Source organism: Protopterus annectens, chromosome 1.part1, assembly GCF_019279795.1.
Source record: "Protopterus annectens isolate FY-2018-M chromosome 1.part1, PAN1.0, whole genome shotgun sequence".
Classification (NCBI taxonomy): domain Eukaryota; kingdom Metazoa; phylum Chordata; order Ceratodontiformes; family Protopteridae; genus Protopterus; species Protopterus annectens.
The window spans coordinates 1,713,254,962-1,713,273,270 of NC_056726.1; the positions used below are offsets into that span (position 1 = coordinate 1,713,254,962).

General features: G+C 39.8%; 1 protein-coding gene across 1 annotated transcript in view; it reads right to left on the reverse strand.

Moving 5' to 3' along the window:
- Positions 1 to 18,309, reverse strand: part of CRYBG2 (crystallin beta-gamma domain containing 2) — a 1,696,066-nt gene that overhangs the window by 1,177,725 nt on the left and 500,032 nt on the right. The window lies entirely within an intron of this gene.

Sequence of the window (18,309 nt, forward strand, 5' to 3'; positions counted from 1 at the left end):
CTCATAGGTCCAGCCAAGATGCGTCTCCTGAATGGGTGCGTTTTTACCAGGAGATATGTAACATCCAATTATGTTAACACATTTTCTCAGGTTAAGTTTTAATTTTGTAAGTATTATTTCTGCATTGCCTAATGTAGGTATGTGTATATTCAAGTTTTCTACGATTAGCTGTTTTTTAAAGAGTAAAGCTACACCACAACCTTTTTTTGATGTGCGGTCATTCTATGTTATGTTATAGCCTGGTGCTAGGATTTCATTATTGGAGATGCTGGATTTTAGCCAAGTTTCAGTTAATAGTGCTAGGTCTGGTGAATATGGGGAAAAATTGGCATGAAGGTCATGAATTTTTTTGCAGATACTTGTAACATTCATATCTTTTCTTGGACATTGGAGTGCATTATGTGATACAGTACAGTTAGTTAAGTGGATATTGTTGTTAGTTGGACCAGGATTAGGATGTGTATCTCCACTAGGAAATAGCTTGATTGCAAAGCTTATGATATTTTAAGGATGGTTTATTGGTATGGAATGGGAATAAGGTAAGATTAAGGATGTGGAGATAGCTGTGTTTGTGAAGGGTCTATATCAGATGATCGAAGTTTTACTACTTTGAATAAGAAAACATTGATCACTACTGATCGAAGTAGTAAAACATCGAATCATCCTTAACATTTTTTTAAACACAAAGAATAAAAATAAAAGGTGTAGGCAAGCCCCCCTGCACCCCCACACCCCCCGCTACTTAAATATACCAAATCTGAGACCGCACTACATTTAAGTAAATGGAAATCTCCCCATACAGTGATTTCCATTTACATGTTTGATATTCTAAGCATTCACTATTGTCATGTCGACAATATCAGATTTGATATTGCCGGCTTTTGACAATGTAATATATACAAGTTTGAGAATGATAGGTAGGGGATGGAGGTGGTGAGAGGTGTTGTTTTTGTTGTGTGTAAGGCAGAGGTGGCATGATGGAGTAATATGATAGGTGGATTGTTGTGATATGATGTGGTGTGTGCAAGTAGTACCAGGATAGCCAGAAGTATGGTTTGTGTAAATATATTTGGGCAGTGCATGTTGTAATGTGTTATTGAAATAGTTGTAGTATGAGTGATAGATTATCCAGTTAGGGCCTTGGCAGTGAATAGAATGTGTTAAGCTTTGTTAAATTAGCTAGACTTGAAAGTATGGCTAGAGAATTTGTTAGAGTTATTTAGGTGCCAAGTTGGGAAGACTTGGATTGGATGCAATAATAGCAATTATGGGGTGCAGTAGTGATGTGGAGGCAATGCTATGATGTGATTGGATGAAGATGAGGTAGGGGAGTGGCTTAGGGAGTATAAACCTGATGAAAGAGGGGGTGGGTGGGAATGGGGATAGGGTAGGTGAGTGGAGTGAGCCCAAAGGGCGAACGGAGTGGGCTGGAATCTGTCCACTGAATTGCAGGTTGAGAGAAAAACAATCAAGCAATCAGTAAGTAAACTATTAGTTTATGAACTGCTTGGTGATTAGGATTATCTCTAAGTTCAGTTTGCTGTGTAATTAGGGCAAGCAGAAGTGTGTCCCCTTGGTGAGAGAAAAGACCTGATAGATAGACTAGGGGATGGAGAAGAGCAGAAACTGGTGTTGGGGGTGCAGTGATATGCTTTTGCTACTATAAGGAGGTGGGGAATAAACTTTTAAACCTGCTGATATAGTGCAGACATACGTTGGTTTGCTGTTCTGGCTGTTCTCTGGTGGGTCCAGAGTAGTAGGAGGGTATTTTCAGCCATGTAAAACGTCTATGTGCAGAGGGAATAATAGGAAAGAACAAGTGCACTGCTAGTTCCTGTTGAAAAAGGTGAGAAGGAGAGATTAATCAGACTATTTGGATCTATCGTTGAAAAATAATATGGATAGGTAAAGCAGAAATGGAATATAAATTGTCTAATGTAGAGAAAGGAGATATGGATAAATAGAGGTAGGAAAGGAAGGGGTAGTTGGGGAAGAAAGGGAAGAAAAAAGGATGTAGAGTGGAGAGAGAAATACTAAATATGTTAGAAAAATCCTCTCCATTTATGAGGGGAGTGAGAAAAGTAAGCTACTTGAAAGATTAGTTGTAGAGAAGGATAGGCAGTGTTAGGAGCAGTCGAGGAGTGTGGAGCTAAATAGGAGATGAGTGGTAGTGTGGTACCAGGTAAAGATATTCAGCAAATCATAGATGTATATATCTTAGTTAACTGCTAACAATATCTACATTACATTAAGGTTTTTACTCTTATAGGACATACCACCTATGGGTGGTAAGACATTCAAACAACAAAGAGTGTCTCAGATAAGATATATGCGGTTAAGTCCCCAGCTGGGAAGCAAAGCAGTCATAGTAGCATAACAGTACAGTACTTATGTGAAAGATCACAGCTAGTAGTACAACATCATTCAAATACAGGTACCTCGATCTCAAAAGCTAGGTATAACATCAGTAGGATAAGGGGAGATTGCAATTGCAAATTAGCTCTGCTAGACAACAAATAGTTATGCTGAATAGTCACATAGGCAGATATTCAAATAATGCTTTGGTTACTCAGACATGAAATTGTAGAACCTGACGTTAATAAAACAATATGCATTGCAGCATTAATATAGATTATAGGCTGACAAAATATCTACAGAACATTAAGTTTAACACTGCTATAGTCATCCAACACCATTTGGTAACAATAGCCAGTTATACTAATATACATTAGCAGTTAGACATTCTTTGTTGCATGTTGGATTAGAAAATAACCTCCAGTAGACCATGTAACTATGTTTAATAGATATTGTAAATGCAGTCAGATAATATAATGAATATACTTGCATTTAACACAATGTGCAGTATAACCAGGGCTCTATAGGTAACAGCGGTACATCACCAGGGTCCTGATGAGTAGTGGCAGGGAATAGGGATAAAGAAATAATGGTGAAAGATGCTACCTGAAGGTTTTAAAGTTTGCAAAGGATCATGGGAGAAGGGGGATGTTATACCTTTAGGTACGGAGATATACTATCAGTTACATTACTAAGTCGGCCAAATAGTAATGGAACCTGTTCACTGAACTGTGGGTTGAGAGAAAAACAATCAAGCAATCAGTAAGTAAACCATTAATTTATGAATGCCTTGGTGTTTTGGATTATCTCTAAGTTCAGTTTGCTGTGTAATTAGGGTGAGTGGAAGTGTGTCCCTTTGGTGAGAGAAAAGACCTGATAGATAGACTAGAGGATTGAGAAGAGGAGAAACTGGTGTCAAGGTTGAGGTGATGTGCTTTTGCTACTAAAAGGAGTTGGGCAACAAACTTTTAAACCTGCTGATATAGTGCAGACATAAGTTGGTTTGCTGTTCTGGCCAGTCTCTGGTGGGTCTGGAGTAGAAGGAGGCTGTTTTCAGCCACATATAACTTTTATGTGCAGGGGGAATAATAGGAAAGAACAAGCACACAGCTAGTTCCTGCGTTTAACACAACATGTAGTATAACCAAGGCTCCTATAGGTAAGAATAGTGGAGGGGATTAGGGATAAAAGAAAAGAAAAAAAATATTTGTTTTGTATGCCAATTAGGCCCTTTTATCTTTATCTCTAGGAATTGCAATGATACATAAACATATGCAGCAACTTACATACGTAATTAGGTCACTGATATGTGAATCTGCTGGGGAAAACAGCAGAGACCACAGCACTCCTCAGAAGTCTCCAGCATGTGACAGGTACATGCAGATAGCCTTATTTATGCTCATAGCTCACTACATTTATAAAAGGCAAAATGGAGTCATTTGCATGTGAATTTGCTCAACCGTGAAGCATAATCCCTGCTCATCTAACATCAACTGGCATATTTTATCACCTTAAAACACTCAGCAGTTGCTAAGAGTAGGTACTCATATACATAGGAATATTTACTTCTGCCAAAAAAAAAAAAAAATCACCCCTAAAAATATTACTCCTGCTGTTATATTGCATGAGGCATGCATTAATGACATGTGGGTGTAATACTCCAAAAAGGTAACAAAGACAATGCGGATTGTGAGTAATAAGTAAGATAAAAAATTATGATTTCATTAATGACTTTTATCCACCCTATAAATGAAATGTAAATGTATTCCTTTAAAAAAATGTAAGTGACAAAGCATTTTTGGTAAAACAAACTATGCCAATAATAACAGTACCTGGTCTAATGCCTCTGCTGGTTTACTGGATTTGGTTGGGTAGTGTCACACCCCAGAGGGAGTGGTTTTAATCCTGTAAACCACAGCCCTGATCATATTTTCTTCATTCTGATACTGGCATTTAGAATGATGGCAGCACCTGTGAGGGCATGAGGCCTCACACCAAGCTGGTCAGATAATAAGACCAAAATAATGGTCTACCTTCTGAGTGACTCCTACCTGGATAAGATCCAGGTGTGCATTAGAGGTAGTGAGTGGAAAAAAATAGACATGTGGCATGAGTTTGGTGAGCGTCTGTCATCCCTTACAGGCATCGCCTAGTTTGGCCACTAATGCCATCAGACATACGATGACTTGCAAAATCACATGCCCAACCATCTGGCCAAGTGAGCTAGCCAGGTAGTGACATGAAGGCCAGAGTTCTATATTAAGCATATTTTTATGGTCATATTAAACATAAGTTTAAAAAGCAAACTGTAAGAAGGTTTCATAACTGAAGGTACTGGCTAGAAGAAATATGTGTAATATCTATATTTCACTTTCCCTTTCACTAAAACACGCTGCCGATAATGTGATGTATGGTTGGTGAGTCATTGCTAGCTAATGCTGTGCTTTGTAATTGATTTAAGCATTTTACTCCTTATGCAGCAGAAATAATTTTGCAACCTTGTGTTTGATGGTGAAGCAAGTTAAATAAACAGGCTTTTTCAATCAGTATCTACAGAAATAACTTCTAGCTGCATAATTTCAGAAACAGGGATATGAATTATTGGATTGTATGCTTTATGGTAACATGTCCTACATTTCTTACTACCCTACCTAGACTTGTAAACTCAGAAGTGTTTCATGCATCTGTCTAGTTGGTGATGGCAATGGGACTTTTATAAGCAGACTACCTTACAAATATAATGTTAAACTCCTGCCTATGATCTTAATGTTTGTGTAATGCACCCTGCAGATCTATCCAACCAACATGCAAAGTTCAGCTTCTGCAACTAAAACTGACTGACTCTTGTGAGCTCCTCCTATCTACTGGCCATTACCGAATCCTCTGCTGCTCAGTATTTGTAATACACCTTACAGATCTATCCAACCAACACTCAAGTCCAACTTCTGCAACTGAAACTGACTGACTCTTGTGAGCTTCTACCTACTGGCCTTTATGGAATCCTCTGCAGCTCATTATTTTATTTTATACTCTGGTCAACTAATTTTAAAATAAGAAACCTGTGATTTGTATCATTTAACCTTTTGCACATCACCAGAATGCCTATCATCTCCCTTCCGCTTATTATTTTTTGGATTGGCACTACCCTACTCTTCACCAGCAATTATCTTTTACTTTCTTATATAACCATTCCTGCAGTGATCTTCCTTACAATTACTGCACCAGTAGTTAACACATGTATTACCACTAACAGATTACTGTCTCTCTATCTCTCCTTGACTCTCCCTACATCTTTATAGCATCTATAGGCTTTCTTCAGTACTATTGTTTCAACTTGCTACCATTACATAGGTCACCCTTTTTCTACAAATCCTGATACAAAGTGAAGGACTTAAAGACAGTCTCTGGAGCAAATATTCCAAACAAGATAGGCCCATTTCCCTACTCTTTGTTTTGCAATGATTTTCCTCTTTCTTTTATTTCCCTACAATGTACTGTAAGTTCAACATCCTATAATCCACCCTGGCAGTGTAATCCAGCCATAAATATCCTGCTTTCTGTTTCTCTTTTACTCCCATAATGCACTATATACTTTAAAAAACTCTCTTTGGTGTTCCACGCCATTTTTACTTTCCCTTTCACTAAAACACCCTGGCAATAAGGCAATGTGCAGTCAGTGAGTCATTGCTAGCTAATGCTGTGCTTTGTAGGTTCATAGGTGTATACTAGGCTAATGACCCTTAACTCTTTACAAGCCTAGCCCATAGGATCAACCTGGCATCATGCCACTCGACCTTAGTTCCCAATGCCTCTGTTGAGTAGAGCCACTGGTGTGATCCCTGGGGTGAATTTTCTATTTCCCATCCACTCATCAAGATTTCTCTTGAAGAGGGCAAGTGAGGTGCTCTGCTTGACATGTATGGGAAGTCTATTCCATAGCATGGGCAGTCTTTGGTTATGCACCTGTCCCTCCAGCATGTTCTGTTGATTGTGGTAATGAGGTTGAGGTCTCTGGAGTGTGTGGTGCAAAGGGATTGGGATTTCTTTAGATGTAGCATTTCTAACAGAGCTGGGTCAGACATGGCTTTATAAATCAAGCAGAGATTACCTCTAAGTAGGTGATATGAGACAAAGAATAGTTGGAGGTTTTTCGAGTCTGTCCATATAGGACAAGTTTTTAAGGCCTAGGATCCTCTTTGTGAGGTATTTTTGTAGCCTCTACAGTTGTTGTCAGTGTCTAGTGAGGTACATGCCAAATGGGGAATTGTACTCAATGATTGGCCTAATGAAGAAAGAGTAGAGGGAGACAATGACCTCTTTCTTCCTGGATGCAAAACCCTTAGTAATGAGATGTGCCACATAGAAAGGCTTTCTGACCACAGTGGCAATGTGGTGGTCAAAAGAGAGGTTGCTGTCAACCTGTGTTCCCAAATCTCTTATAATGCCTTCTGTGTTCAGTGGACTACCATTGATGTGGTAATTCAAGGGAACTGGGTTTTTCCCAAGGGGGATGATGACCATTATTTGGCATTGAGCTTAAGGCCATGGTTCTGACACTAGTGGTTAGTCTCAGTGAGGCCTTTCTGTAGGATGTCATCATCACTTGGGGAGTTAATAATAGCTCCCAACTTGCAATCGTCTGCGAACTTTGTCAGCCAGAGTCCCTTCGTGTTGGTCTGGACTTCAGAGAAGTAGATACCAAACAGGAGAGGACCCATAACTGAACCCTGTGAGATTCCACTCATGAGTCATCTACTTTCACATTGTGGGTTCTATCTGTGAGCCAATTTGCAACCCACCTAGTGATATAGGGGTTGATGCCTAGTATAGTGAGTTTTTCTATGATTCTTGAGTGGGGAATGGTATCAAAGGCCTTGGCCAGATCAAGGCAGGCTATATGAACCACCTTGCCTTTATCCACAGCTCTGGTGACTGACTCAAAGAAGTCAAGCAAGTTGAGCATGCATGATCTACCCTTCACAAAACCAAACTGTGTAGGATCCAGAATTTGGAGATTCCCTACATCCTTGGTTATTAGATCCATGATGATGCATTCCATAGCTTTGCATATCAGACTCGTTAGGCTAATGAGGCGATAGTTCCCAGGGTCTGTAGTTGCTCCTCCATTGTGGAGAGAGATGACTGTAGCAGTGCGCCATTTGGTAGAGACAAAGCCTGAGGTGAGGCTGTGACTAAACAGGGCACACAGGTAAAGTGCCTGTTCACTCTGTAGTTCATGTAGAACACAGCCGGGGATATTGTCAGGTCCCATAGAACTGTATTCTTGGCCTTGGACAGTTTTTCATGGTGGTTACCTTTGCGGGGGTGGGGGGATGTGGATTTCCAAGGTGATTAGTTTGTGGTCTGATCGAACCAGGGAGGAGTTGACTATTGGTGTAGAGCAATGGTCGCCCATGTTAGTAATGACCAGGCCAAAGATGTTGCTATCTCTAGTGGGGGTAAAATAGAGCTGGTCCAGGGCATTGGAATTAATGATTTCCAGGAAAAGTTGGGCAAGTGTATTGGTAGATGAGTAGTTTTCCCAGTGGAGGGGTAGTTGAAGTCACCCAGTATGAGAGTGTTAGGTTGGATCCTAATATTCTCCAGGGTGTTTAGGAATGTGAAGTGTGAGTCTTGGGACATGGTTGGGGGCCTATAGCAGGCTACGACCTGAATCGTTGTTTACCTAATGTTAGCTGCACCTGAAGTATCTCAGATGTGTTATGGTGGGCTACCAGTATAGAGGTGTGCGCATCCTTTATGAATATGGAAACACCACCACCTTTGGAGCTTCGGTCCAAGTTCAGGGGCCGAAAGGTGTGGAATGAGTTATAGCTTGGTAGTGCAGAGGTGCTTTCTGCTGCCTTGAACTAGGTCTCTGTTACAACACAAATGTCAATGTTCTCCATTTTAAGGAGTGTTTTGAGCGAGTGCATTTTGAGATTTAGACTTCTAGCATTGAGCAGCATGACCCTCATATTGCATTTGTCTGTAGCTGTTACAGTGGTAATTGAATTAAGCATTTTATTCCTTATGCAGCGGAAATAATTTTGCAACCTAGCATTTTATGGTGAAACAAGTTAAATAAACAGGTTTTTTTCAATCAGTATCTACAGAAATAACTTCTAGCTGCATAACATCAATCACAGGGATATGAATTACTGTATTGTATGCTTTATAGTAGAGTGTCCTACATTTCTTACTAGCCTAACTAGATTTGTAAACAGAAAGGTGTTACATGCATCTGTCTAGTTGGTCAGCAATGTGACTTCTATAAGTAGACTCCCTTATGAATATAATTTTAAACTCCTGCCTAGGATCTTACTGAATGTTTAAGGCTTTTTTTGGACTGTATGTGGTATATTACTTTCTGGAACATGTATAATGTTACTATAACTTCTGCACAAATCCTGAAGAGTGATTTCACTTTGTTCTAAGCTGCCTAGCTGAGCTAGAGTGTTAATGTTACCCGATAATCTACTTTGTTAGCTGATGTCTAGCTATGTTATTAGCTAAGCTGTTCTAGCTTAGTTGTTTGTTAATGAGCTGTTCTATTTTCTAAGTCTACCTAAATGGAATGTGCTTAATTAGCTAAACTCTGAGACACAACTGTTTATTGTGTATACATTTACTGTTTGTTCAATGATGTCAGTACCTTCCTAAATGTGCTTATACAATCTAATTTCCTGTGTCACCAAAAATTATCTGTAATATACACAACCTCTTAATTTTCCAACTCTATTCCTCCCTTTCTAACCTTTCCTGTATTGTCTGTTCTACTTTTATTGTGTACTAAACCCTCACTATAATGTATCTAATTACATTCTGTCATACTTCTCCATTATAATATTTTTTATATAGTTAATACACCCTGCAGATCTATCCAACCGACATGCAAGTCCAACTTCCACAACTGAAACTGACTGACTCTTGTGAGCTCCTACCTACTGGCCATAACAGAATTCTCTGCAGCTCAGTATTTGTATGTTATAATCTGGTCAACTACTTTTACAACAAGAAACCTGTGACTTGTATCATTTTACCTGCCATGGATCACCAGAAAGCCTACCACCTCCATTCCATTTATTTTTTTTGGCTGGCACTTCTCTACTCTTCATCAGCAATTACCTTTTGCTGTTTTATCTAACCATTCCTGCAATGATCTTCCCTATAATTATTGCACCAGTAGTTAACACACTGTTTGCTGCTTACAGGTCACTACTTCTCTGATACCTATCTCTCCTTGATTCTCCTTACATGTTTGTAGCTCCTATAGGGTTTCTTCAGTACTACTGTTTCAATTTGCTACCATTACATAGGTTACCCTTTCTTTACTCATCCTGATATACAGTGAAGGAATTACAGACCTTTAGATAGGTCCATCTAGCTCCATTCGCCCTCACACCACTCAGGCTCACTCTGCTCCACTATCCTACCCCCAATTTCTACCCTCCCCCACTACACCTAACCTTCAACAGAACTACCCACACCCACACCCACCACACCCAATCAGCCTATCCACAATCTCCACTAATTAAATCACCACCCTTCACTATTGAGGCAACATAATCCCACTTAATCCCTACACTCAACTCCACCTTGCAACCATCAACTAAAGTAATTCACCCTTACACATTTTAAATTATCAGCTATAGTTGCCTACTAAACATCATAACCATATTAACTCTTACATTCCACAATACCAGTAAAAACATACTACCAAAAACACAAATACTGAACAACTACTCTAACAAAATGTTAATTAAAATATTATCCCTACAAACAATAATACTCATAATTATTTCAATAGCTACTCACTTAACTTCTTACACACATCAAAGAATACCTCCACTCCAACACAAATCCACATCTCCTGTAATATCTCAAACTCCATCTACAAATTATAAAATAAATCCATTAATTTTTAATGCTACTCTCATACACCAATTCACATTCAAAATACCAGAAATAAATATCCCAGGGTATAGCTCCCTTAGAGTGCATAAAGCCATCACTGCATCCTCAAAAATGTAGCTAGCATAGCATCAAAACTTTTTTTCAGCAGTGACGTACATCCAAACCCAGGCCCCCAACTACCCCTCTCTTACCTAACAAACCCCTGTCATATCCCTTACCTTGGCAAAAATCAGAACTATTACTAATAAACCTAAACATCAGAAGTCTTATCAACAAGGTTCATGACTTTCATGCCAAACTCTCTCAGTATTCACCTGACATAGTTATCTTAACTGAAACTCAGTTATAACCTGAAACTGAAGACAATAAGATCACCCCCAACCCCCCAGCTATAATATTCTGGGACATGACCAGAAAAGGGAAAAAAGGATGAGGGGTAGCCATAGTTTACAAAAATAACCTAACACTGCAACACATTAACCAAAACATCCCAACTTTTAATAACACCGATATTATTTTCTCAAAACTAAAAATCAATAATCACAAACAGTAATAGCAAGGGCATATATCCCACCTGGGAACAATCTCACTACTTTACTTCAATGGACCGCAACTACCTTTTCCCAAGAAACTATTATTATGGGTGACTTCAACCTAGATTGGAACACCTGTAATGCACAGAACCATAACAGTCACATAAACCTCTCTATGTATTTACACATCTTATTCAGAACACCACTAGATTAGATAAAAAAATCAAATAGAGAATCTACCCTTAACTGGACCCTTGCTAACAGAATCACAAACTATCAACATTCAGGCTGCCTCCCTGATAGTCTAAGCAACCAAAAAATACTGTCTACCTCCAAATTCAAAACAAAAACAAACTCAATCCCCAGACTCTGGTGACCACTCTCAGCTAATGCAACTGGTCTATCTGAAAACAAGTATCCCTCAACACAGGCATGGAATATTTCAACAGCACCTTTCTAAACATCCTACACAGTCTAGCAACCCTAGGACAGTCAGAACTAAAACTAAAATCACCCCCTGGCTAACAAAAGGTACTATAAATCTTCTCAAAACTAGAGATAAAATCTGGAATAAATGGAAGAGCAATAAAACTCTAAAACATTGATTAATATACCAGCAACTCTGAAACAAAGCCAAAACATAAATCAAACTTGTTAAAAAAATGATATAATAAGATACAAAACACACATAAAACATACACACACACACACACACACACACACACACACACACACACACACACACACACACACACACACACACACACACACACAAAAATTCTGGTCAGCTATCAAAACTATCCTACACCCTGGACAGGCATCTACTTCACCACCCACAACCAACCCAACCTTGGGCACAACTGCCAAACAATTTGACATATTTCTTTTACCAAAAGTGTACTAGCACTATCCACAAATAACAACTCCCCACCACACATTTCAAAACTATCTGGAAATAGGGACAAGAACACCATCTGCTTCCATCCTGTCTCAACAAATGCCATAAAAAACTAATAAAAAATGTAAACCAACAACCCTTGCAGCTGACAGCCTCCCAACAGAATACCTCAATATGTCAGCTGATGACATTGCCTACCCAGTGTCAATTCCAATAAACAAATCTATCACTGAACACCAAGTCCCATTTCTCTGGAAAATCTCATATATAAGCCCTTCCATAAAGGTGGCATTTCTACAGAACTTTCCAATTATAGACCTATTGCTATACTATCTTGTCTATCAAAAATCTTAGAAAGGTGCATACATTATCAATTAACACACGACCTCTTAGACAGCAATCTACTATCTAACTGCCAATATGGTTTCAGACCTAACCATAGTTCAGCTACTGCCCTCTTGAGTTTCACTAACACAGTCAACCTACACAAGAGTGAGGACAAATTAGTCTCATCAGTTTTCCCCTATGTCTAAGGCCTTCGATACAATCTCTCATCTGAAACTTGTAAAAGCCCTCTCCAGCCTAAATCTAAGCCATTCTGCCTTCACTTGATTCCAAAGCTATCTATCTGACCAGCACCAAGCCATAAAATGTTCATAAGACATCTTATCAGTACTGCCAGTCACATTGGGGTACCTAAGGCTCCATTCTTGGACTGCTTCTTTTCAATATGTTCACCAACAATCTCCACACAGCCACTTCTCTAGCTACTTTAATACAATTTGCAGACAACTCCACACTAATATTTGTAGCCCACACCCTACAAGAATGACAAGGGAAAACACAAAAATCATTCTCAGCAGTGGAAGCTTGGCTTACAATACACAATTCATACTCAAACCAAAAAAAAAAACAAGCTAATAATCTTCCAGCCTAATAAAGCCACTGACGCCCTACCCAACTTTCCATGATTGCTACAAATAATACAACAGAACCCACCACGTAGACCAAACTCCTAGGAGTCATCATTGAACATAACATGAAATACAACCAACACATATCTCAAACTATAAAAAAGTACACAAAAAATTAGGTACTCTATATAAAGACAAACATTTCCTGACCAGAAATACCAAAGTAGCCACTGCAAGAACTCACCTACTCTCAACTCTTCTCTACGCCTCACTAATACTCACAATTCTCAGGAAATCTGACCTAGGTAAACTAGAAATGTGTTATAACACAATAGCTAAATTTGCCACTGACTCCTCATACAGAGCACACCACTGTCTAGTACTAAGTAAGTTATCTTGGCTAGAATTCCCACATCTTCTTCTCTATAACCATCTGACAATGGCACACTAACTACGTAATCAACCAAGCAAAACACCTATCCTACAAAGCCTACTACAACCTTATTCTAACCCTAGAATGTTACTTTCCACCAACAAATCCTTAACAAAAGTTCCCATTCTACAAACACCCCAGGTGATGCCCTCTAATTATATAGCCAAAAATCTGGAAGGCTCTACCAACAGAACTTAGAATGCTAACTAACATCACCCACTTTAAAAAAAATGATCAAGGAGCATCTGACAAACAAATTGCTTTGCTTATGTAATACACCAAGATAGGACACACTTCTCCCTTTTGACTTTCATTATGCCTTTTGTCTTTCATTATCCCCAGTTATTTCACTTCCTTCCTATTACTCTAGCACCTTTAGAATATATTGATAATTTCTGTAATCAATGACTACCAATACTCTTACTACTGTCCTTGTAATTTGAATATTAACATCACATTAACTCTGTTTAATATAGCATCCCTTCTGTCAACACATTCTTCTAATTCTCCACATTCTGCACCCTAATTTTTTAGCATTGTTCAACCTTAAACTAATACTATCTGTACTTTTGAACCTTCTGCTTGACATAATTATATAATTCTTCTCCTCATCTCTGATTATCAACTTTTGTTCTTACCACTTATAACTACCTCCTTTTTCCACTCATATCCTATGTAAGTGTAAACCTATTTACTACTATGTCCATTTCTTATCCTACTCAAAATTGTTACACACCTAATATACCTCTATGTTTGCATCAATTGTAGCATTTTACTTTTTCTCCTTTAAATATTGTTATAACACTTTTATTACGTATAGGCCAACTTATCTTGTAAAAATGTTAGCACGTAATGTTGTCTGTTATGTGTTGGGCTTTCCTCCCCACTCCCCCATTGAAAGTGGGCTCACACTCAGTCAGACTTTCCCAGTAAACAAATGTAAAATAAGTAAATAATGTTATTATAATACTGAAAACAAAAATTTAAAAATATCTGTACATAGAACTGCATCTGTGTACAAATATATAGAGTGTTTATATGTGATAACTTTCTGTATGAATATAAATGTATATGTTTGAGCAAAGAAATGTATCTAAGTATGCATATATATGTCTATAAATTGCAGATGGCCATCTGCAGGAGTGCACTTACAACTATTTTTCATGTATAAAAATGTATGCATTTATACACAAACAAAAAATGTTTGTATTGCCACAATTTCCTTTATAGTATTGTATTACCTTAGTAAATAGTTGAAGTATATGCAGACAGTTGTTGTAAGGAAAGGATTTTGCTTGTATATGTCAGAATATATTTATTAGTACAGTAATTGTATAACACAGTCTTTTCTTTGACAATATTAAATGCAATTACAAGATGGCTTAACTCAGTCAAGCATCACACCCTAGTCAGAGTGCATGTTGGGGGAGGAGAGTGGAAGTTGCTGTGTCAAGTGAATGACCAGCACGTAGTTTAATGAAAAATAACCAATTGTATTATTTCTGTTTACATTTTAAAACCAAACCCTTACATGTTCACAGTTATTAGAAAAAAAGTAACAAAGAACACATTATTGTCCTGAAGTTTATGCACTGTAGTCACCTGTAACAGTATTATGTTTTGTTTAATGAAAGTTGAATTGAAAGGAACTGAAAAAGTCCTTCAATTGCTACATTTTTCTGTCTGTACAGCTTCTGCTTCAGCCTGAACAAAATTCATAGACTGTTACATGAAACTGAAATTTAAATATGCAAATCATAGACTTAAAGTGTATAGAATAATTCCAAAAAAACACCCCCCAAACAGACAAACTGTACAAATATATAAAAGTGCAACAATTTGAAGGAAGATTAAGTCCTACTATGTATAACTTGCATTATTGGAAATATTGGTACAGTATGGTAATTCATAGGTTCATAGGTTCATAGGTTTATACTAGGCTATCTGCCCTAAGGCATTTATAAGCCTAGCCCAAATTTTTGTGGCTTACGCCACCCCTTATATGAAAAAATACTGTGCCCATTAGTTTGTTGTGCCTCTGTCCAGCAGTGACACAGATATGATTCCCGGGGTAAACCTACGATCTCCCATCCACAGGTCTAGATTTCTCTTGAACAGAGTCAGCGAGGTGCTCTGCCTCACATGGACCGGGATTTTATTCCACAGCATAGGGAGTCTCTGAGTGATAAATCTATCCCTCCAGCACGTCCTATTTATATCCGTGCTAAGGTTTAAGTCGCTTGCTCTAGTGGTTTTGGTGGATTTGGATTTTTTGAGGTGGAGCATGTCCATTAATTCCGGGTTGGACATGGCCTTGTATTTCAGGCACATGTCACCTCTGAGCAGACGGTATGCGACTGAATAGAGCTGGAGTTTCTTCAATCTGGCAGCATATGACAGATTTTGGAGTCCCTTTATCCTTTTGGTGAGGAACTTTGGGGTCTCTCCAATTGCTGCAGATGTCGGGTGAGATACATCCCGAATGGGGCATTGTACTCGATCATTGGTCTGATAAGTGAAGAGTACAGGGGAACAATGACCTCACTAGATCTGGATGTGAATCCCTTCATGATCAGGTGGGCAATGTAGAAGGTCTTTCTAACCACTTTAGCAATGTGAGTGTCAAAAGAAAGGCCACTGTCAACCTGGGTCCCCAGGTCCCTGATAACCTCTTCTGTGCTTAGTGGATTGCCACCTATATGGTAGCTTGGGGTTACCTTGTTTTTCCCGAAGGGTATGACTATACATTTTTTGGCGTTTAACTTCAGGCCATGGCTCTGGCACCAGCTATCTGTTTCCGTGAGTCCCTTCTGAAGGATATCCGTGTCCGATGCACTTTCCACTATGGCGCCCAGTTTGCAGTTGTCTGCAAACTTTGTCAGCCAAAGTCCTCCCATGTTGGCCTGTACTTCTGAGAAGTAGATGCCAAACAATAGGGGCCAAGGACCGAGCCCTGTGGGACACCACTTGTGACCGGCTTGGAGTCTGACACAGCGCCAGCAACTCTAACCCTGTGGGTTCTGTCCTTAAGCCAGTTTGCAACCCATCTTGTGACATATGGGTTTACATTTAAGCTGGTAAGTTTTTCTACAATACCCGAGTGGGGTATTGTGTCGAAAGCCTTTGCAAGGTCAAGGTAGGCTGTATGGACTGCCTTTCCCTCATCAATGGCCTTGGTGACTGTTTGAAGAAGTCGACCAAGTTCAAAAGGCATGATCTTCCCTTGACAAAGCCAAACTGGGTCAGGTCCAATGTCTGCAAGTCCCTATATCTTTGTTTATGAGCTCCATTATGATCCTCTCCATAGCTTTGCAGACTAGACTTGTTAAGCTTATGGGGCAGTAATTACCAGGGTCCGTGAGGCGCCTTTGTGGAGTGGGACCACAGTTGCCGACGCCACTCCTTGGGCATGTATCCTGTGGTAAGGCTGAGATTAAACAGCTGCCTTATGTGCGGGTTTAATTCCTCATTTAGCTCGTGTAGCACACAGCCGGGGACACCATCCGGTCCCATTGATGCTGTGTTTTTAGCTTTAGAGAGAGCAGCTTTCACCTGCGCATTTGAGATGTCCGGGAGGCTACACTCGGCTGGGATAGTTATCTCTCCTTTAGGGGAGAGGGGTGAAGTTTGCACTGAACCTGTCTGCCAGTATGTTGGCAATGTCTGTGGGTTCAGTGATTTTTGTATCATTTTGGACTAATTCTGAGCATATCTGGGAGTTTCCACCCAGGTTCTTAACATAGCTGAAAAAGGCCTTATGATTGTCCTTGAATCCATGGCAATTTTTCTCTCAAAATTGGCCTTAGTTGATTTTATGAGTGCTCGTATTTTTTACTAATAATGATCAGGGTGCCTTCCTTTTATGGATTTTGTTCTATCATGTAATAGCTTTCTCCTCTTATTGTAAAGTTTGTTAATGGCTGGGGTCCACCAGACTGGACGTTTGCCCTTTGTGGAAAGAGTCTTGGTTTTATTTGGGATTGCCTGATCCATGCAGTCCTGGAGGTGTTCATAGAAGGCATTTGTAAGGGCTTCCAGCTTGGGTTGTGGTTTCCTCTGGCTCAGGGGCCTTGAAGGATACCACACCAGTCTTGAGTAGTGTGAAGTTTGCTTTAGAGAAGTTCTTCACTATGGTCTTTTTGTTTGGGGTGGGGCGGGATGTGGATTTCCAGTGAGATTAGTTTATGATCAGATCTCACCAATGAGGGATATACTTCGGTGTGGAGCATTTTGTCCCCATGTTTGTGACAATGAGATCTAGTATATTTTCTCCTCTCATGGGAACAGTGACTAGCTGTTCCATGGCATTTGAATTTATGAACTCCAGGAACTGTTGGGCTAGAAAGTTAGGGCTTGAGTAATGTTCCCAGTCTATATTCGGGTAGTTGAAGTCACCCAATATGATGGTGTTTGGAGATACATTTATACCCTCCAGTGTCTTCAGGAAGGCTGTGTGGGGTTCCTGAGTTTGAGAGGGTGGCCTGTAGCATGCTACAATTTGTAGAGCAGTTTTGCCTATGGTTAGTTGCACCTGGATGGTTTCCGAAGCTTCATGCGTTGCCACCAACCTGGAGGTGTGGGTATCCTTTATGAATATGGATACACCCTCCTTTTGTGGTGTGGTCCGGGTTTTGGGGCCGGAACGCATGATATGAGGTAAAACCTAATAGTGCCGGGGTGCTCTCAGGAGCCTTGAACCAGGTTTCAGTTACAGCACAGACATCGATGTTCTCCATACTGAGAAGGGCCTCGAGTGCATGCATTTTGAGATTTAGACTTCTGGCATTGAGCAGCATTACCCTCAGTTTCTTCCCATTTTGTTTTCTAGGGTGGTAGGTTTAGAATTTGAGCCTTGCCTAAAAAGGCACTATGGGGTGGCAAGAGCCTTAGCCAATATCCGGAATCCCAGGGTGACAGGTGCAAGCCGTCCCTTGAAGCAGCGTGGCTTGTCAAGCATGTCATCCCAGGCAGACAGACACTGGATCCCCTTTGAATGACACCAGACATTAAGCCAATTGTTAAAGCTGATCATCTTGTCTCTATATTGTGGCATCATTCTTGATGAAGGAAGGATACTGCTCAGGGTTAGGGTCATACCTGCCTGGGCTACATAATCAGAGAGCTCCTCTATGTCTCTTTTCATGTAGTCCAGGGAGGTGCGTGTCAGGTCGTTCACACCAGCATGGACAATGACTGGGTCATATTTGTACTTGCCGTGGAGTGACCCGAAAGTGCTTGTGTTATGTGGTGGATTCTAGC